This window comes from Monodelphis domestica, chromosome 2, assembly GCF_027887165.1.
Source record: "Monodelphis domestica isolate mMonDom1 chromosome 2, mMonDom1.pri, whole genome shotgun sequence".
Classification (NCBI taxonomy): Eukaryota; Metazoa; Chordata; class Mammalia; order Didelphimorphia; family Didelphidae; genus Monodelphis; species Monodelphis domestica.
Window position 1 is genome coordinate 451232749 of NC_077228.1, and position 23300 is coordinate 451256048.

A 23300-nucleotide genomic window follows, 5' to 3' on the forward strand; every position below is an offset into this window, starting at 1 on the left:
TGGCAATAACATTGACACAATACTTTGAATCATTCTTGTTTGTGGATAAACTTTTATAGAATTACATAGAGCCAGAAAGGGTTTCACATGTCATTAAATCCAAGTCCTTCCTTTTCCAGATGATGAAACTGAAACATAGCTAAAAGACCCATCCACAATCTTAAAGGTAAGTGATAGGGGCAACATTTAAACCCAGATGTTCTGAAACCAAAGCCAGTGCTCATTCAACAGAACTGCAATGTCTTATTCCCCATACTTTGCTTTAGGGTGCTTATTCCCTTATTCTGTGCCCTGCTTATTAATCATCCATTCATGTTGTAGCTTCCTCAGTGGCTTGTACAATCTACTCTCAATAAAAAGTTGTTAAATAGAACTGAAAGACCCTCCTATTTTAAGAATATTTCCACACAGAAAAGCCAAATTATTTGTGGTATCCACACTTCACCCACCCAAGACTAGAAACATGGGTAGATGGAAATAGTCAGTGTTAGTAGATAATGTGCAGAACTTTTCAGAGAACTTTAGAATCATTGTATTCAACATTTGGCTTCCAAGAAGAATCAAGATGAAATGAAATATTAAAATGAAAAAATTTGCATCTGAAATTGAAATTGTGAAGCTGACCTAGTTACATGTCTGTCTTTTCCTCCCCCACCTTATTTGTTACCTTTTTATGATCAGAGGTAGGAGACTTGAAGGGATAAAACTTGTGGTGAGTTCACCACACTACCTTATTTGCTAGGTGTAAAAATGAGACAGAAATAACACGAGGCTTTAGATGAAAAAGCAGTTCAAAAATGTGCCAATCAGAGATATTTTCATAACATAAATTCAAAAGATTAGTAATTGAGAAAACAGCCATTCATGTGTTAATACTGGTTGAGAAAAGTCTGAAGTTTCATTAGAAGATCCCTGAGGAAATAGTCACAGACATAAAGCTAACATTCTTTATCGGTAAGTGAAAATTCTTTACTTCTTTTTCCTCCTGTGCTTTTTTTTTTTTGGTATTATGTTTTTGGCAAAAGATATCATGTATATTTATAGCTTGAATTATGCTAATCAGCCAATGATATTTCTGAAGTACATAGTCTATTTAAATAATTGTATTGGGCAATATTGGGGAGGGGGAGATGTATTTAAATAGCTATATCTATCTATTTAGATCTATCTATATACATCCAAAGGGGTAGCATGTTGTGGATAGACTGCTGAACTGGGATGCTGAAGACTCGGATTATAGCTGTTACCACCAACAGGAAAATCACTTGACCTGTCCTGTCTTATAAAACAAGTTTGGAATAGATTAACACTGTCTACTATTCAAAAATAAAATGGACTTAATTGGGAAGTAATCAGTTTCCTGTCTCTGGAGGTCTCTGGAGCAACAGCAGTTGGCTGACTTCTTTCCAGGAAGGTTGGAGAGAGGGTATTTTATTTTTCAAGGATGTATTGAAGTAGGTGGCCACTGAAGTTTGTTCTGACCCTTAGATCTTGTGATTCTGCAATTAGATCAAGATTCTTTGTCAGCTCCATCTTCTAGGAATCTATAATTCCTATGGTCGCTATTCTCAAGAATCTAATTTAGATAGACTGAATATATGAAGGCGATATAAGATTTTCTGTACGGAAATGTAGAAGTTGTTGCAAATTAACACCAGAGGCAATTTTGTATGTATGCATGTATATCTACATCTATCTATCTATCTATCTATCTATCTATCTATCTATCTATCTATCTACTTATCTATATATCTGAGATGTGATGAGAAATCAATAACACAGGTTCAATGTGGCATATATATGTAAAATAGCATTACTTTATAATTACATCTTTTGACAGAACAGAGAGGCTAAGGGATGTAGGACAAAGAAATGATCATGACAAAGTGAGGCTAATCATGGAAGATGTCACAGATGTGGGGACTTTTGAACTGAATTTTCAAAGGGGGAGAGATGGGAATGGGCAGCACAGAAAGAAGAATGTGATGCTGGGTCTCACAGTGGCAGGGACAACTTGTGTGGAGGATGAAAACTTTGTTAGATTGGCTGGAGTTAATAGAGAGTGTGGAAAAGAGTAAAAAGCAGTGGAAATGTTGACGTGTAGAGCATAAAAGAGCACGAAGGAGAGAATAAACATAACAACAATGGACATTTTCATTGAGCATTAGAGTTGTGAGCACCCTTCATACATATCTTAATTTGTTTCATAGCAATCCTGTATGGTAGGGAATTAGTATCCCCATTTTACAAATGATGAAACTGAAGTTCATGGAGGATAAATGACTCATTCAGTTGCAAGAAACTACTTTTTAGAAGTTTGGAAAGTGGGCTTTAAGTCAATATTTTTTTCTCTGCACTTATATACATATATGTGTGTAATAAATAATCAACCCAAATGGTTAACATTCCTACTGGAGAGAATATGCACTGCTGTAATTCAGTAAATGATAGAAATAGTTAGGATGGCAGACCCCCAATGAAGTGGAAGAAAGCATGATGCATCAACTGAATGGTTTGCCAGTATTTGAAATAATCAGCAAAACTGAGCAGTGGTTAATTCTATCATTTCAGTAAATGGGATAAGAGAAAAGTTAATGGCCATAGTGCTGCTTCTGATATATAATTTATTGAGAAACAGAGATGATCTGTTCTAGCAATAACCTGAGAACTCATTTAGAATTTAGACCTTGCTCCTAAGGGATCTTATATTCTAACATCTGAATCTGACAACTGGGTTGACCTCATTTTTAATTTTTTAAAAATATTTACTTTTTTACATGTAATAACAAATTTCCATGCAACTTTACCAAAGTTATATAATGCGAATTGTCTTCCTCCTTCCTTCCCTCCCCACTCTTGGAGCTGGCAAGCAATTAGATCTGGCTTACATGTGTATTATCATGCAAAACACATTTCTATATTGCTCATTTTTGTAAGTGAATAATCATATAAACCAAAACCATTAAACAAAAAACCAAGTAAACAAGTGAAAAATCATATGCTTCCTTCGGCACTCTGATTCCAACAGTTCTTTTTTTTGGAGGTGGATAGCATTCTTTTGACCTCATTTTTTAGAACTCAACATTACAGCCTGTTGTTCAGTTGCAGTATTCACTATTTTTTTTAAATAAAAGAGAATATAATCAAACTGAATAAATGTTAGTACATTTTTTCACTAAGATTTTTAGGGAACAGTTAGCACTTAGCATCTGTGCAATACACATAACTAACTACTTAGGCAAATGTTTAATGCTTGACAGCTTCCAAAGTCAGCATACATTTATATCTCCTTTACTTCCTTTAATGAACTTTTAGTGACAATAATGGGGCAGTTAGATGGCCTTAGATACTTACTAGTTATGTGACTGTAGGCACACAACTTAATCTGTTTGCCTCCCTTTCCTTATCTGTAAAATGAGTGGGAGAAAGAAATGGCAAATGACTCTATCTTTGCCAAGAAAACCCCAAATGGAGTCATGAAGAGTTGGACATGATTGAAATGACTGAACTACAGTAACAACAGGGATAATAATGTGGGATAAATCTTGTATAAGTTATGCCCCCTTCTCCCCTTCATCATAAAGTAGTATAAGCTTCTTGAGGGTAGAAAATGTTTTTTTTTTCTTCTCTTAGAATCTTTTCCACCTAGGACAAGATTTGTTACTTAGACAACAAAAAATGCCTGATGAATTGGAGCAAACTGAATTGAAATATATAATTCGGTAATAACTAACATCATAAAATTGTATGGTTTTACTTCATCTTTCAAGGATCCAAAATACAAATGCCTCTCATCACAACAGTACTTTAAACTTGTTTCCTGAAAGATAGTTAAAAAGGATAGCAGGGAAAAGAAAGGAGGAGCACTTTTTTTTAAAGAAGCATTATCTGCAAAGTAAAAATAAGTGGCAGATTCTGATCCATGCACCGAGGCTCATACTTTACTCACAGTAGAAAACCTCAAACCTTCTCTCAGAATCTATTGACTCTTACTTGGGAAGAAGCTCTGATAAGCTTGGTACTTTGGTGTCTAGATGAATAAAAGATTAGATGCAGTAAATGAAATGGATTATGGAGTCAAGGGATATGGATAAGAGCCAGAATTTACAGTTAACAATCTCATCATGAGGGAAGAGAGAGGTCAAAAATTTAAAAAGCTGATACAAGGAAAGGTCACATCATGTTGGAAAAATTAATTGTGAAACTACCATATATATATATACATATATATATATGTGTATATATATACACATATATGCACATATATATCAATAGTGTATAGGGTATTCTGTACACCTCAATATAGTCCTTTTAAATAAAAAAAATACTTTAAAAGCATTGGTTTCATCTCTTATAAAGGGAAATCAGTTACTTGGAAATTTACATATAGAGAGAGCTAGTTTTATGATTGAGAGGAAAGAAGACATAACTATGTATTCTTTTAAAAGAAGAGAGTAAATTATAGATCTTGTATCAGTGCAAGGAGTTTCTACTCTGGAAGTTTCTTCTCAGGTATAAAATCATGGGTCCAGGACACATCCAAGTATTTGTTGTGATCCAGTACCTAATTTTTAAAAAAGACTACAATCAAAATTCCAAGTTGGGGCTATTGCAAAAGCTATTTTTAAAAAGCATATTCTTTTCTATTTTTTCATTCATTAGTTATTTTCAGATAGATAGAGTAGAAAATTGTAGTAGGAGAGGTTACTTGAGGAGGGAAAAGGTATTGACCAAAGGAAGGGAGGGAGAGAGAGAAAAAAAGAGAGGAAGAGAGACAGAGACATAGAAAAAGACAGAGAAAGAGAAAGGCAGAGGGACAGAGAGAGAGAGAGAAAGAGAGAGAGACAGAGAGAGAGAGAGGGAGAGAGAGCAAGACAGAGACACAGAGAGAGGCATGTAAAAGAGGGTCTCAGGATATTTGAATAAAACAAATAAAAATAAAGAGGAAGTTAACAGTCCTTTAGTATATATTTAGCATATACATTAGCACCTTAGAATACAAGACTTGCAAAAGAAGTATGTATTCTAATGGGGGAGATGTAAATAACTAAATACACACTATATATATATTTACATATATATATATATATGAGGTAAATTCAGATATTTCTGAATCTGAATCTGAAAGGGGGAGGCATTAATAGCTGGGGGAACAACAGGGGAAGGAAATAGTGGCGGTGGGGTTGGGGGATGGTGGTGGTAGCAATGGAAAGTGATAGAGTGGGCAGGACAAAACAAACAAACAAAAGAGGCAATAGTTCAGATAACATCTTATTAGAACAAGAGCTGTATAGAATACAGGAATTGATCTTAACTTAAAAGTCAGGCTCAGCCAAAAGTATAATGTGATGAAAAAAAGCATAGACTAAACCAAAAAGGAAAATCAAAAGATCATAGCTGAAAATCAGTCTTTAAATACTAGAATTGGGCAAGTAGAAGTTAATAAGCTCACGAGACAGCAAGAATTAATAAAGTAAAATCAAAAGAATGAAACAAACATAAAATATCTCATTGAAAAGACAACTGACCTGGAAAACAGATCCAGGAGAGACAATTTGAGAATTATTGTACTACCTGAAAGCCTGGAACAAAGATGTAATGTGAGTGTGAGGCAATTACCCCCCCCCCCAACTTTTCTAGTACTTTTTTCTTCTCTATTGGTGATATCCTGCTTAGGAATTTAGAGTCCCCAATCTAGTGTCTCACTTAAAAACATAATTTGGTAAATGAATACCCATTGGTAATGCTGGTAGTGGCTTAATGTGATTAGAAGTCTCCAGAAGAAGCACCATATCAAAGCAGCTAGGTGACTCAGTGGATAGAGAGCCAGACTTGGAGATGGTCCTGGCTTCAAATCTGATCTTAAACACTTGCTAGCTGGGTGACCTTGGGAAAACCTCTTAACCCCAAATGCCTAATGCTCTTTTCCCTTGGAACCAATACACAGTATTTATTCTAAGACAAAAGGTAAGGGTTGGGAAAAAAAGGAAAAGAAGAAAGAAGTTCCATATTACTATGGAAGGAACACTGGATTAGGAATTGAGTTTGGGTTTCTTTTCTCCCATTTACTACTCATTTGAACCTAGATAGCTCCTTCCATTTTTCTGGGCATCCATTACTGTGCCCATGTGTGAAATGAAGGAGTTGGACTAAGGAATCCCCAAGATGATTCATTCTAGCTCTGGTAATCTATGTAATATGAAAGACTTATTAACACAGAGCCATAATAAGGGTGGGGAAAGTGATTGGTTTGGAGGTTAGGTGCAAACACATATGCATATACATACACATGTAATACACACACACACACATACAAATATATGTATATGCATGTATGCCAGAAGGATCACACTCTTTAAAATCCTTCACAACCTTGCCCCAACTGATCTTTCTAGCTTTATCAAACACTAATCCCCATCATGTATTCTATAGTCAAACTAAATTGGTTTTCTTTCTATTCCTCACACATCTCTGTATTTATTTCTGAACTCCATGTCAGGAATATGGTCTGTCCTCATCAATGACTCATAGCATCCCTAACCTCCTTCAATACTAAGCTTTAGCATCCCCTGCCCCAGAAATCCATTGCCTGTCCCTTCTGCTACCAACTGCCAGTGCCCTCCTTTCTTAACTATCTCATATTTATTATGTAAATACACAAAGAATGTGTGTGTCTCTCTCTAAACACATATATACTCACATATGTATATGTATATGCATGTATGTATGTATATAATTGCTCTATCCTGGATGGAATGGAAGCTCCTTGAGAACAGTGAATTTCCCTTTTTTCATATCCCCAGTGCCTAGGACAGTGCTTGTCACATAGTAAGTACCTTTAATAAATTCTTCTTGGTTGATTGATCATTCAAGTGACTTTCTATACTCAGTCTACACCTGGCCAGCTCTATGGCTGTGGTTTTCAGCCATTCATTAGTAAGTGACCATTCTATATCATGTAGAGAGCACCTCAAATGACTTTGTCATTTACATAGAATGAAAATGGAAGCTCTCAAAGTTTATGCAATTTGGGTCACTAAGGAGTGCAATGAGTCAGTGGAAGGTCTGGGAATAAAATCACTCACTCAACCTACGACTTTAACCTCACACTATTAGTAACTGAGGTTACCAGCTCTTTGCAGCTGTGACAAAGAGATATTGTCACGTATCTTTATCTGTGGGTTTTGAAAATATCAAAGTCTGACAAATATCTATAATTGAGGGTTTCAACATGAAAAGAGAATTGTGTGGCTATTACATTCCATACTAGTAGATACAGACACTTGAGAAGAGCTAAAATCACTGTCTTTGTCTATATGATTTCCCTGGTACAGACCATATTTTATCATAAGCTCAGTCGGCTGTGGGCTTTGTGAATAAAAGCACACTGAAGGCTCAGGAAAGCCTCTATTCATCCATGTGCCTCCTTTCCAAAACATGGACAGATATTCCTTTATTACTGTTTCAAGGACTTTCAAGGATATTCTTTGCTTATTAAGAACCCTTTTCTGACAAAATTCATAGCTGCTCTGTTCCATTCTCAAAGTAGAAAAAATTTGTAAATTGGTTCTGGTCCCTCTAAGGATAGTACGCTACAGATGAAAGAGCCCAGCTATTATTATTTTTGTGGTTGTTATTGTTGTTCAGTCATTTTAGTCATATCTGACTCTTCATGACTCTGGAGTTTTCTTGGCAAAGATACCGGACTGGTTTGCCATTTCCTTCTCCACTGTGAACCCTAGTTTCCTTCAAATCTCAGCTCAAGGATCACTTCTAATATGACTCCTTTTCTGAACTTCCTAGCCATTAGTGCTCGTCCCCACTGCCCCAGATTTCCCTGCATGCTTTATGTACATATTCTGTTCAAACTTATATATATGCATGTTGTCTCTCCAATAGACTGTAAGCACCTTGAAAACTGGGATTTTCTCATTTTTGTCCTTATATCCCCAGCATATTTGTTGTTGCTTAGTTATTTTTCAGTCATGTCTAAATTTTTGTGACCCTCCCTTTGTGGTTTTCTTGGCAAAGATAATGGAATGGTTTGCCATTTCCTTCTTCAGCTCATTTTATAAATGAGGAAACTGAAGCAAACAAGGTTAAGTGACTTGCTCAGAGTCACACAGCTGGTCCAGAACCAAGACACTACATTAGAAAATCATTTTACAAAATGTGGTTTTCTTGGGGTATAAAATGAAGATGTTTTCTGAAATCCTCTTAGATATTGGTCTAGAGCAGTGATTCCAAACTTTTTTGATTAGCATACCCACAAGAGTAAAATATTTTGAGCATGTCTTTCCAAAGATATAGATTTATTTACTTATAAGTTATATTCATGCACTATTGTGCTAATATATCAGATATTATAAAACAGATGCAAAAAGAGGAAGTAAAAAGGACAAGACAAAGTAGTAATAACTTAAATTGAATCTACTTAAAGATTTTGTCTATTAAATGAATAAAAGTCTTTTTGTTCTTTATATTATTACTTATTATAAGTCCAAGGGATAAAGACAGACATAAATAATAATTGTTAGTAATTATTTATTCAGTTAATTTTGTCAATGTGGTTAGCCAAGTAGCTGACTTACGTTTAGAGATAATTTTTCTTGACTCTTAACAACAATAAAATAATCATTCATGATAGTACTTCATTAAGATTAATATAGATATTTATATAAAATGCAAAAGTAAATTGCTTCTGATCTCAATTTAGCAGAAAGTTTTCAATGTAAATCAATTCTTTCTTATGTGGTTCTTCATAGTGGATGATCATCACGAATTACTGATTTATAGAAATTTTATGTGTTTTGTGTGAGTATGAGGAATAGCAAAAAGGGCAACTTTGGTTATTAACATGTTATGTTACAGGGTGTAAAAAGTAATTATGCAGCAGAGATAGATTGACTCCAGGTGGTAAAGGGTTTTGAATGTCAAAAAAGACGAGTTTAGGTTTGATCCAAGAATCCATAAGGAGATGCTGGAATTTATTGGGCAGAAACACCACTGACCTGGTCAGACTTAGCTTTTGAAAACAAGAATATGGAATATACATGTATGTATATATACATATATATCATGTAGACTATATATAGCAATCATACAGAAAGTATATTGGAGAGGGGAAAGCCTAGAGGCTGATACCCATTAAGAGGCCATTGCCATAGTCCAGGAGAGAAGTGAAGAGCATCCAGACTAGGGTATACCTGGGTGAGTGGAGAGAAGGAATAAATACAAGAGGTGTGGCGGGAGAAATGACAAAGTTTTGCATTTAATTGTAAGTAGTTGAGGATGACACTAAGGTTGCAGGTTTGGGTGCCAGGAAGAATGGTCATTCTCTTTAACTGAGATCAGGTAAGTTTGGAAGAGGGTTGTGTTGGGGGGAGGGAATAATGTAATGAGATTTGTGATGCCTCTCTGTCCTTTGTGAATATGTTGTCCCCTACATTGAAAGCAGTGAGAAGAGGCTCTTGTTTACATGTCAGTGCCTTGGAGCACAAAACCAACTGAGCAATGGGCACCTATTGAAGCCAGAAATAATCTGGAAAGTGGGAGGTGAACATGCATTGCTGCTGCAGTGAGTACCTGGATTGCAATAAGGTCTTAACTTCACTTGGGCTAAGATGTGACGCAGAAGAGATGAATTTAGAAGCATGCATAATATTGACAGAGGGCAGAGCAGAGGAGGTTTAGATGATAAGGAATAAAGGATGTATGTGGTTGTGTTGGAGTTATGTCTTACAAGTGGCTTTTTCTAGGAGGATGAGGAACCATTTTCCCATCCACTGATTGACTGATCACATATGCTTTGAGTGCCAACTTTGGATACCACTTAGCTAAGACATGAACCAAATAAACCATATACCATTTTGGGTCATCTCTTGTATTATTTTATTGTTCAGCTTTTTATGTTATACAGGTAAGTTTGGGGTTTCAAGGAACTGAGATGTGGCCTTCTTGAACTAACCACAACATTTGCTGAATAATATTCAAAACACACGATATACTCACTTATACATAAAAGGATGTAAAAAGGCATGCACAACTCACAGCTGCTCCTATTATTGTCAGGCCCAGAAAATGGAGATGCACACAAGAGTGCAAGTAGGAAATCGCTTAGAGAGAGAGAGGGAGAGAGTTAGTGAGAGAGAAATAGAGACAGAGAGACAGAGAGAGGCCGAGAGACATAGGAACTTAGACACATAGAGAGGCAGAAAGAAAGAGAAGGAAGAGAGAGAAATGAAATTAAGGAGACAAAGACAAAAATAGAGAATAGGGAGAGTCAGAGAAAGAGACACAGAGACAGAGAGAGAGCTAGAGAGACACAGATATATAGACAGAGAGATAGAGATAGATAGATAGATAGATAGATAGAGAGGCAGAGAGAGAGCTAAACAGACACAGTTATATATATATATATATATATATATATATATATATAGAGAGAGAGAGAGAGAGAGAGAGAGAGAGAGAGAGAGAGGAGAGAGAGAGGGGGGGAGAGACAGAGAGAGACAGAGAGAGGCAGAGAGACACAGATATATAGACAGAGAGATAGAGATAGATAGATAGATAGATAGATAGATAGATAGAGAGGCAGAGAGAGAGCTAGAGAGACACAGATATATAGACAGAGAGATAGAGATAGATAGATAGATAGATAGATAAATAGATAGATAGATAGATAGAGAGGCAGAGAGAGAGCTAGAGAGAGACAGTTATATATATAGAGAGAGAGGGAGAGAGAGAGAGGAGAGAGAGGGGGGAGAGACAGAGAGAGACAGAGAGAGGCAGAGAGACACAGATATATAGACAGAGAGATAGAGATAGATAGATAGATAGATAGAGAGAGAGAGAGAGGCAGAGAGAGAGCTAGAGAGACACAGTTATATATATATATATATATATATATATATAGAGAGAGAGAGAGAGAGAGAGAGAGAGAGAGAGAGAGAGAGAGACAGAGAGAGACAGAGACAGAGAGAGAGAGAGGGAGAGACAGAGAGAGACAGAGAGAGGCAGAGAGAGGCAGAGAGACATAGGGACTTAGACACACAGAGAGGCAGAAAGAAAGGGAAGGAAGAGAGAGAAATGAAACTAAGGAGGCAGAGACAAAAACAGAGAATAGGGAGAGACAGAGACAGAGAAAGAGCTGGAGAGACAGAGAGGGCTAGAGAGACAGACAGATATATAGACAGAGAGATAGAGACAGGGAGAGAGGCAGAGAGACATTGGAACTTAGACACACAGAGAGGCAGAAAGAAAGGGAAGGAAGAGAGAGAAATGAAACTAAGGAGAGAGAGACAAAAATAGAGAATAGGGAGAGAGAGACAGAGACAGAGAGAGAGCTAGAGAGAGAGACAGAGAGACAGAGAGAGAGAGAGAGAGACAGAGAGAGAGCTAGAGAGAGAGACAGAGAGACAGAGAGAGAGAGAGAGAGAGAATAATCTTACCACTAACTGAACCAAAAACGTTAGAAGGCTGTGGGGTTTCATACTGAGATGGACAAAGATAGCACAGTACTCCCATGTAGAGCAAGCAAAAACAGCTATTTTTGAATATTGTATCAGACAAGAATAATTTTAGAGTTTTAGCAGAATTAATTTGGAGCCAAGGGTTAGACACTGCTAGATGTTCTTCTGTTGCTCTACCCTTGATGAAGGGGCTTGATCTTGTTGATCCACAGCACTCTTTATATGGTGATATCATTTTTCCAAGTTGTATTGAAGCTACTTGGAGGCATGAACAATGTCTTACTATCTTTGTGCCACTTCTGTCAGGTCTCCTAAAACAGTACCTTCTTCATAGTAAGAATGCAGTGAATATTTGAAACTTTAATTTGATTTTGATTTGAAATAATAGTTACAGACAGAAGTCTGGCTTGTAGCAAGAAGAAATGGGATAACTCTTGGGAAGCAAGGTTTTCAGGCCAAATAAAAGTCTTAGAGACATAATCTAGTGTAAGATAATTTTCCAAAGGTTCATTTTCATATAGGAAGCAGTGTTGCATTACAGAGAGTATATTAGTTTTTGAGTCAAGAGATCTCCAGTCACAAGACACTTATGAGCAGTTTGACCTTAGAAAAGCTGCTTAATGAATGAATGAAAAAACAATCAGAAGGAGCTGATGGTGCAGTGGATAGAATGCTGGGTCTGGAATCAGGAAGACCCAAGTTTAAATCTGATCTCAGATATTTATTAGCTATGTGACCTTGGGCAAGTCACTTCATCTCTGCCTCAGTTTCTTCAACAGTTAAAAAAAAAGAATGATAATAATAGCATTTTGGACAGCTAACTGGTAAAGTGGCTAGATCTTGGCCTGAAGTCAGGAAGACTCATCTTCCTAAGTTCAAATCTGGTCTCAGACACTTACTAGCTGTGTGACCATGAGTAAAGCACCTAACCTTGTTTACCTCAGTTTTCTCATCTGTAAAATGAGCTGATAAAGGAAATGGCAAACCATTCTGATGTTATTCTCTTCTCCTTTCCCCCTAATTATTAAGAGTTTATTGTGTACCAAGACCTTTGATAAACAATGGGATTACATGTACTGTAAATGGAGCTCAAGAAGCTCCATTTCTTGTGGAAAACAACCTATAAAAGAAAGTCTACCTGCAGGACAGATGGAAAGGTCTGAAGTCCTAAGTAATGGTGCAGAAACATGGGGGATGGTAAGACTTTGGGTTATAGAAGCAGATCAGAAGACAATACTGGAAGGGCGTAGGACCAAAGCACATGATTAAGGTCTAGAGGATGACCTTAGGAAGTGGTAGGACAGATGGTAGAGATGGTAGAGCCTGGTTGATGGTCCTTCATATTACTGGAAATAATGAGTTGTTGGTTTCCTTTCATCTAAGCTGTGTGAGCAATCCAATAGCGAGGTGGGGGAAGGGTTCTCCTGGTGGCTGTGAGTCTTCCTGTCTCTCAGCTAACCAAGATGGGTCTTGGGGTCAGCTGGAGGCTAGAGGAGGTAGTGGTGATGTTTTAAATTACACCTTGGACATTTACTTGCTATGATAATGGGAAAACTATTTAATTTCTTTTCTTATGCAAAATGAGGATGCTATTATCTCATTTATAAAATAAAGATTAATACTATTTGTTAAAACAAAACAAAACAAAACAACAACCCTCTTCATGAGACTATTGTGAGGAAAGTACTTATATGTTAAAGTACTTGAAATGTGTTTTGTAAAAAGTGCCTTAAAGTACTAAATAAGTGATAGTCATTATATATGTTTTATCATATGGGGTGTCATCCAACCATTCTCTCTCTCTCCCTCCCCCTCCCTTTCTCACTTCCCCTCCCTTTTTCCCTCCCTCCCTCTCTCTCCCTCTCTCTTCCTCTCCCTTCCTCTTCCTCCCTTCCTCTTCCTCCCTTCCCCTCCCTTTCTCTCCTCCTCCCTCTCTCCCTCTCTGTCTCTGTCTCTGTCTCTGTCTCTCTCTGTCTCTCTCTCTCTCCATTTGACTATCAGAGACATTTTATTAACACATAAGCACTCCTGGTTAGAGAAAGTTCCAAACTGATGAAATTTTCCCTGCTAATTCTAAAATTACATTCTCAACAACAGAGCACCATCTTTGAATAGAAACTCTTTCCTTATCACCCCAAGTGCAACAACACTAATTCTCAAATTCTCTTGTTTTAATTTTGTACAGATTATCTTTATGCTTATATGTGTTGACATGATCTCATTTTGAGGATGAGTATCAGACTGTGCCTGGTTTTCCTCTCTTCCATCATGAAGTGTAAGAAAGTTGGACCATTTTCTTCCAAAATTTCCTTCATGTCTACTTTGGCAACCAGTTTCTTCTTACTAGTTGGAATCTGGTTCAGAATAGACTTATCACTTGTCATTTCCTTTATATTTTAAAGAATGAAATGATCAATAGCAAGTCAAGAAATCATTGGATGTTCTGCACCTTTTCTAGATAGATAAAAATCTCTCATCACTACTAGTTTAGATTTATGAAACCCACTATCTATTGTCAAATTCATGACCGGTATTCCTACCCCATTGTTGTTTCTGGTTTTTTCAATCAACCAATTAATCAATTGATTTGAATTTACTTAGTACCTAGTATGTGTTAGGCAGGTGTTGTACTTGATGCTGGGGTTAAAACAATTTAAAAATGAAATAGTGTGCTTCTAAATAACTTCATTCTATTGAGGGAGTGATGGAGACAAATGCATAAAAATGAATATATGAAAATAATTGTGAGGTCATTTTTGAGGATTGGGGAGAAAATCTAGCAACAGGGGTAGATCAAGAAAGATCACTCAGGAGGTGCTGCTTGAGCAAAATTTTGAAAGGAATAAGGTATTTTTAAAAATCCTTACCTTCCATCTTGAAATCAATACTGTGTATTGGTTCCAAGGCAGAAGAGTGGTAAGGGCTAGGCAATGGGGGTCAAGTGACTTGCCCAGGGTCACACAGCTAGGAAGTGTCTGAGGCCAGATTTCAACCCAGGACCTCCCATCTCTAGACTTTGATCTCAATCCACTGAGCTACCCAGCTGCTCCCAGAAATAAGGTATTTTAAAAGACAGAGGCAAGATTGGAGAGCATTCTGGACCTGGGAGAGAGAGTGAGTGCAAAGACAGGAGATAGGAGTGTTGTCAGGGAGGGTGTGTATATTTCTCTTTTGCTCCATGACCATACTTCTTTTTCCAGTTCTCAGATCTCCTTAGAGTGTATCTTTCTAATAGCCAATCCTATACCACTGTCCCTATTGACTGTTATAGTTCTTCAAGTTATATTCCTCCCCTATGTCCCATTCCACCAAGTTTTAGTGCTATATCTATAAGACTGAATTTACTTCCTTGTATTATGATCTCTTTTTTGCCTTGGCTATAGGTAATTCTTGGTGTATTTAATGGTAGATTTCAATAATAATAATAATAATAACCAACATTTATATAGTGCCTACCATATGCTAGGCACTATACTAATTTCTTCACAATTTCTATCTCATTTGATACTCATAACAATCTTGTGGAGGTAGGTGCTATTATTATCTCCATTTTACAGAAAAGGAAACCGAGGCAATTAGCAGTTAAGTGACTTGGCCCAAATCACACAACCATCTGTAAAATTGGATTTTTGTGTCCAAAGCTTCATTTGTATGCATCTGCAGCTTCATTTTTAACTCATGTCACCCAATTCTAGGTCCAATGCTCTATCCTGGTGCCACCCAGTTAGCATTTATATGGCACTTTAATGCTATCAAAGAATTCTACAAATATTATCTCACTTTATCCCCCAAATCCGAGGATGTAGGTACTATTAGCATCTCCATTTAATAGTTGAGGAAACTGAGGCAGAAAGAGATTAAAGGACTTGTCCAGAATCACATAGCTTGTAAGAATCTGAGGTTGATTCTGAATTCAGGTCTTCCTAATTCCAGATCTAGCACTCGATCCAATGATCCGCGTAGCCTCATATTGGAGCAAGGTTGATTGTTTGAGAGCCAATTGTTAAATTTTCATGGTGGACATTTATACCTCAGAAAATGGCAAATTCATAAATTAGGATTTGAGTTATTGTTTTGTTGAAAGTCTGGACTTAAGAAAATGATGACGGAACTATTAATTAGGAGAGTTAGTTTTAAAACCGTGTTGTGAGGACAGCCTGGAGTCAAGAGTACCTGGGCTCCAATCCAGCCTCAGACACTCCCTAGCTGTGTGGCCCTGGGCAAGTCACTTCATTCCTTTTGCCTAACCTTTGCCCTTCTGTCCTAGAGTTGTTAATAGAACAGAAAGTAAGGCTGTTTTTTTTTTAAAGCAATTTGTTTTTCATAGATCCTTTGAGAGCTAAACATTTAATATCTCACTATTGACATCACTAGTCAAATCTCATCATTCCTATTTATTTATTTTTTAAACCTTTACTTTCCATCTTAAAATCAATACTACAAATTGGTTCCAAGGCAGAAGAGTGGTAGGGAATAGGCAATGGGGATTAAGTGACTTGCCCAAGGTCACACAGCTAGAACTGGTCTGAAGTCAGATTTGAAACCCTGATCTCTCATCTCCATGCCTGGCTCTTAATTCACTAAGCCACATTGTTGCCCCAAACCTCACTCCTATTTCTAAAGTTGGATTTTCTAAAGTACATAGGAATTACATGTAAATAATCGTAGTATAGTACTATAATTAAAATAAATATCTATTGAATTGAATCTTTTGTGACATATTTAGTACTGATGCCAGGGGTTTCTCTATTGTGCTTTATGCTTTCTCTCTCATTTAGGCAAAATCTTTTTTTCCTCAGTGTTTATTATTTGCTTGTTGATTGCATTTTATTCCTTTTCTGCCTCTGCCTTTTTTATTTTCTGATAGGAGAATGATGGCATATTAGACTTGGATTCTGTATACTGGTCATCCTGTGCCATTCAGACTGAGGTTCAGGGGTGGGAGAGGTAATGGTGAGGGGCAGAGAAGGAACAGAATAGGGAAAGGAGACCCCAAAATCCATATGTGAATTCTGATCCCTGATGAACATAACCCATAAGGAATGTGTTGGACACACGACAGAGATTAATTTGGAAAATGCACATTCTCTTAGGTGCTCAAAGTAAAAAAAAAGTTAAACATTGTTTCTATGTGTAATTGGGAAAAAGTAAAGTATTATCAAAGAAAGAAAAGTTAAATAACCCAGTGGAATTGCTTGTTGGCTACAGGAGGGAGAGAGAGAAAAGGGGAGGGAAAGAATACGAATCATGTAACCATGGAAAAATACTTTAAAATAAATAAATTAGTTAATTTTTAAAAAGAAATGTTAAAAAGAGAATACATATATTCTCATATTCTCCATAGTATTCACTTGGTTTCTCTTCCTTGGGGGATCCATTATGAAGTCAAGATTAATAAGTGGAAAGTCTTCTGTCATTCATCACCCAGAACAAGAGGCATAGCTTTTGGTCACAGTATCCTCCTCTCCAATGAAGCCTAGGGTAAGGAGGACTATAAGGTTTTATAGTTTGGAAGAGCCTCTTCTCTCCCTCATGCTTGGGAATCACAGGAAAAATTAAATTCTTTAAGTAAAAATGGATGTAGTAGGTGTGGAAATCTGAAATTTGGACAGTGAGAGTAAGCCAAGTCTAATTTTTAAAGCTGACTTTCAGATTGTCCCTTGGCCACATGCTTTTCGGCTTCTTCGGGGACACTGGCCCATATCTCTGATTTGTTCTGTGGTTAACACCTTCACAATTTTAGCACCTAGACCTCAAACTAAATTCACTTGTTTGCTTCTCAATCTCACTATCACTTGTTATTCAATAAAATATCTGCTAACATATATATTATATATGTATATAGTCTATTCATTGCCATTCTTCTCATTAAGATGGTTCATCTGGGTGGTTAGAACATGGTGCATCAAGGTGTGTCATATGATATTTACATGATCCAGCTAGTTAGCTACTGAAAAAAAAAGCAACTCAAACCCTGCTGAGTGGTTCCAGATCACATCTCTAGTCTCGACCAATCAGCTTGCAAAGGTATAACATTATTCCAATTGGGCCAGCAAAAGAATATAGTTGGTTGAAGGTAGACTACGAAGCTCTCCTGAAAAAACAATGCCAACTGCAGCTCCCCTGATGGAAGGTCAATAATATTGTCTTCATAGACTATGTGAAGGAGAGTATCTTCAGCTAAGTGGTTCAGTGATAAAGTGCCAGATCTGGAGTCAGGAAGACACAAATTCAGATTCTACCTCAGAGAATTACCAGCTGTATGGTCTGCAGCAAGGCATTTAAACTTTGCCTCAGTTCTCAATTCTCTAAAAGGGAATAATAAAAGCATCTATGATACAGAGTAGTTGTGAGACTAAAATAAAATAAAATGCACAAAGGGTTTAGCAAGACTTAAAATGTTCTATAATTATTAGCTACTATTATTCTACTCTTCTAATAATAGTAGGATTATGGTCCCTGACTATAGTTTCAAAAATTAAAAAGCTAATCAACTACTGGGGCCAATGAACCAATTCCTATTTATTCCTCTGTGTGTGTGTGTGTGTGTGTGTGTGTGTGTTTTGGGGATGAAAGGTGGTAGGAAATAATGATAGCTCACATTTATTCAGCACATTTCCATTTGCGTAGCACTTTCTAATAACCATCCTGTAAAGTAAATGTTCCTAACTGGAGACTCAGTGAAGTTGTTTTTTTTTTCAAAGCAAATCAACTGTAATGTATCTCAATAGAATTGATTTCCTTTATAATTTTGTGTTTATTTTATACATTTAAAAACATTCATTTGAGGTTGTGTCCATAGGCTTCACTAGATTGCAAAAGGAGTCTAATGCACACACATACATACAAAAGGGTTATGAAGTCTGTAAGTAGTACAAATATTATTATACCATTTTACAGATGAAGAAACTGAGACTCAAAGAATTTAAGTGCTTTATCAAAGTTCACATAGTCAGGAAGTCCCAGAAACCAGGATTCTCATTCAAGTTTTTTACCTCTTCCCGTGCTCTTCCTATTACAACACAAAGTTCTTATGTTATTGTAATATTTAAGTATCAGTTCTAAGAGAGGTAAGGTTTTTTATGGCCATTCTTCAAGAGAAGGAACAGAGTCTGAATGCAGATTGAAGCATATCATTCTTTACTTTATTTCCACCATGAATTTTTCTCTAGTGAGGCAATATGTGTCTCCTTTCATAATATGACAAACATGAAAATATGTATTATGTATTAATATATAATACAATCCCTATCACATTCCCTCTCTTCTTCAGAGGGAAAAAGGAGCGAGAGGAAGAACATAACAGAAAAAAAGAATATTACAATTGTCTTGATATGAAATCTGGGAAAAAATTAAAATTTATTATATAAAAAGGTCATTGTCAAGTTTTTGGATGGGTATATTTTCTCCAATTTTAATGGATTCCAGTGAATCTTTAACATATAGGGGGAGCTTACAGAAAGATATTCTAGGCCTTCTTATTCATTGAAAATCTGGTGGGTTTGTTCTTATTTCTAAATGTTCAGAAGTTCAAAGCTGACAGAGTTTATATTTAATTTTACAAGCTACAGGACATGCCTGGTTAAACATTCACTCAGGGTCTAGTAAGGCGTCACTTCCAAATAGGAAGTGGTAATTCAGCAATTTACTTTTAGCCAATTCTGGTTTTTCAGTAGTCTTTTTCTATAACGCTGTTTTAATGCACATCTTGTTGACAGGATGAAATTGATGATGAGAGTGCCTGGACCATCCCCAAGAGGAATATAACCAGAGGATCATTTTAGAATTCTAGAGATATTCACAGGTGAGTGACGGGGAAATCAGTGAAAAGGCAAAATACAAGATTATCAAACTTTTTAAAAACTAGATTTTTTTCAATATGCTTATAGGGAATGTCAGAAATAGGATTCTTTTCAACAATATACTGAGATTTGGGGATATTGGTGTGATGAAATAGTTTTAGATATATAAAGTATACTTGCTTTCTATAAAGGTAGAAATTGGACTTTCTACAAGAAGCTCAATTTTTTATAATATATGTTGATTTGATTTTACTTGCATTTTAGTAGAATTTGCAAAGTGTCATGTATATTTTGCAGTAAGATATTATACAGTGTCTTCCTTAGGAAAAATTGAATAGTTTGGTCAAATTCCCCACCCTCAAACAATTCCTAGAAGTCAGTTCTTCACATTTCATTAAGCTATGATTTCAGGCACCATGAACCAATGAGTATGTTAGTCTAGAAATGGAACTTAGTTTTAATTTTTCTGGCTTACAAACTGGAGCTCAAGTTAATATAAATCTTTTAATGTACTTATTTAAAGAACTATGACTTAGAAGAAATATCACAACACTCTTAAGTGACATTGAAGTCTTTTAGAGTTAATTAAACAAGAAAATTAACTAAAATAAAATCATTTACCTAACCTGTATTTTCTTTAGCAGTAAATGGAAAACAAATCCTGTCCAAATTAGTAGCATTCAGAGATACAGAAAAAGAGAGCCTGAAATGGAATTATTTCTGAAATGCTTGAAAGATATAATCTCCACAAATAAAAAAAATTTAAAAAAGAAATGTCAATCATCTAGTCAAGAGGAACAAAGGGAAAAAATCACTGGGAAAAACCTTTTGGTTGATTTCTCAACCACTTCTTTTGAAAAGCAGAAGGAAGGCAAACTAACCCTTTCAACTGTGGAAAGGTTTAATATGAAGCAATTTGATTAAATGTTTTCTCTAAGGCTCTGCCTAGCTATAATAATCTTTCTTATGACTCTAAACATATCTGCATTATTGTCAAAGTATCTAAAAGGGAACAATTAGCCACTTGCTTGCTGAACTTAGAAACCTAAGATGTGGTCCTCCCTCCCTCCTTCCCATGAATGTATGTTGGCATATGCTCATGTTGTCTCCATGTTGGGCTATTTGTGTATACTTATTGAGAGCACTGCAAGGCCCAGTGACTAATGACCGAGTGTTGGTGTAATACAGTTATGTCCCATTCTTTGGAATCCCTTTTGGGGCTTTCTTAGCAAAGATACTGGAGTGATTTGCCATTTCCTTCTCCAGCTCATTTTACAGATGAGGAAAATGGGACAAAACAGGGTTAAATGACTTGCTCAGGCTGGTAAGTGGCTAAGGCAGGATTTGAACTCATGAAGATGAGTCTTCCTGATTCTGTCTAATGTTCTCTATCCACTGCCCAATCTAGCTGCCTGATGACTAGGTGGATATTGAAATCTGTAGTGGGAAAATCAGGAAACTTGGAATCCAAAGTCCTGTGTTCAAATCTCAGCTTTGTCATTAAAAGCTGTTGGATCTTGAGTTGACAAAAGATTTCTTGGTTTCTGTAAATGTAAAATGAGGGGACTGTATAACTGTTAGTGTGCTTTCCAACTCTAAAATTATATGATTAGTAGAGGGGAAGCAGTAATATAGCACTTTTCCAGTTTTAAAATTTTATTTTGTCAAACTAGAGTCAAGTGGGGTTTGGGGGAAGTTCTTAGCTCACTTATAGCCTTAACTTCCCATTAGGAAAAGGACTTGGGACTCAGGTAAATGAGAGAGGTAGAGGAATTTAATAAATGATGAAGTGAGTTTTATTAGTGTTGTTTTGAGTCACGTAAATTTCCCTATTGGGATTTAAAAAAAATTCATCTTTATAAAGCATCACAACCCAACCCTAAGTCTCACCCCTGGAATGACTTAACCTCCTAACTGCTTCTTTGGGGAGCCTTTTCATGACTTAGCTGATGTCACCTCCTGGGAATCTTTCCTTGTTGTTGTTTTTTTTACCATTTCTTCTTCCCCTTCCTTTTTAGTTCTCTGTACTCATATGGCCTTGTATACTTGGGCTGAATTAAGAGGCTCAATTTAAAAGTCTTGTCAGTGAGATAATAGCTTGGAGTAGGAAGTTAGAAGGTAGAAATGAGGATGTTGAGAATTCCAGATGTGTATTGATTCCAGTAATGGAAGTGACTAACAGTCCTTGCCTCCAAGCTTACTTTCAAATGGGGGAGACAACCCAGGGCTCTTCTCTTTGTATCTTCAGGGTCTAGATATAGTAGGTGCTTTAAAATGTTTTAAAACAAATGGCAAAAAGCATTTCAAATAGGTTTTGGTTCATTAGTAGTTATGAAAAAAAACCTTTATTATCTTTATTCATTTTTCTTCTATATTGATTGATAGATCTTATTTTGACACAACAGACATCACTAACAAACTGTCTAGTAGTACTCTGACCGTATTCCACCCAAATTGAAATAAATTTCCAGAAAAGAGTTTAATAAAACAATCTAGCAAAATAATTGTGATGAATAGTAATGGTTTATGTTGGGTTAGTTTCACAAAACTCTAATCTTCAAAAAAACTCATCCCAGGATTGAATTCAACAGAAGTCAACAAGTATTTCTTGAATGCAAGCCATAGTGTTGATCCTACCATCATTCAGAAATTTAAAATTTAAAGGGTATTCATTTTCCGGGGGAGTTTCACAGCATTTGAATTTTATCAGTGGAGGAAAAATGAATTAGAGATGATGATAAGGGAGATTGTCAAAGTTACATACAATTCCATTTCCTCCTCTTTCTTTTTCTTCTTGCAAAACCAACATAATTTTGGAAAATGACACTGGAATTGCCACATTCTTTTTAATTTTGTATATTCTAGACACTGGTAAATAATTATTTTGGTAAATAATTTTAATATTTACCTCACCCTAAATATTATCAGACATGACCAGTCCTTGGCAAAAGCAGGTAAACAAGAACAAGAGGAATACATTAAATATAATATAGTTGTTAAAGTGTTGTTATTAACTACAGAATGAATATTGGAAGAATAAATTGTGAAGGCTACCTACAGAGTGAACTGAAAAGTGGAAACATGAAAGATATAATTTAAATGAACATGCCTATCACCCAGATGATATCTTCTGTGATGTGGGGAGGCTGGGGTGGGGCTGGGCACTTGTGGATAAATTCTATGAATAAAAACATTAAAAATATTATTACTGATACGTGTGTCTGGTTTGAGTAACAATTTACTTAATCGTTTATTTGTTTATTTAAACTCTTTAGTCAAATTAATTAATAAACATTTATAAAGTGCCTACTGTGTTCCAGGCACCATATTAAGTACTGATGTTACAAAAAGGCAAAAGATTACAATATAATTGAGGACACAATAGGTAAACAAATATATATAAAACTTGTTAGATGTTGGCTGAAACATGTATTAAACAGATTACAAAATCAGATTAATGATAACATTGTAATTCACTCATCTCCCTGAATCAATGTATAATGTATAGTATTTGTGAGGAAGAGTGAGTACAAATTTACAAAATGTAGCAGTAATGTACTTGATTGGGGAAACCCATGTGTCCCTGGGAAAACTCACAATGATGTATTTCAATTTTGAGGCCACTCACCTCCGGAAGCAACAGCCTACACTATGTCAACTATTGGCTAGAGTGGCCGGTGAGGTCTAGAATCCATTCTCTGATGACTGTTACATTTTAACCTGCTTGATGGGGTTCTAAGACTCATGTCGGTGCAGAGCCAAAGAGTTTTCTATCTCTCAAAGCCCCTAAATGCCACTTGTCTCTTTTTTCCCTATCATTAATAGATTAACTATGAACATCAAATTTGTTGTTTAGCAACTCTTTACATTTAAATTACTTAATCACAGAAATAAAATATTTTAAGAGTTTTACAGGCACTCTCCAGAGTTCTCATCAGAGGTCTTGGCCGTGCTTTCTCATTTATCTCTATTAACCACTTTATACTTCCTTCTTTGTGGTTTTGCTCCCCCTCCCTTTCCACACATA

The 23300-nt window shown here is 36.2% G+C and overlaps 1 protein-coding gene across 1 annotated transcript in view; it reads left to right on the top strand.

Annotated features, from left to right (window-relative positions):
- Window positions 1–660: 660 nt before the first annotated feature.
- CCR6 (C-C motif chemokine receptor 6) overlaps window positions 661–23300 on the top strand; it is a 37163-nt gene continuing 14523 nt past the window's right edge. Inside the window, exons 1-2 of the mRNA XM_007484890.3 lie at window positions 661–954; window positions 19190–19275. The gene's annotated coding sequence lies outside the window, so the exon portion shown is untranslated. The remainder of the gene's footprint in view (window positions 955–19189; window positions 19276–23300) is intronic.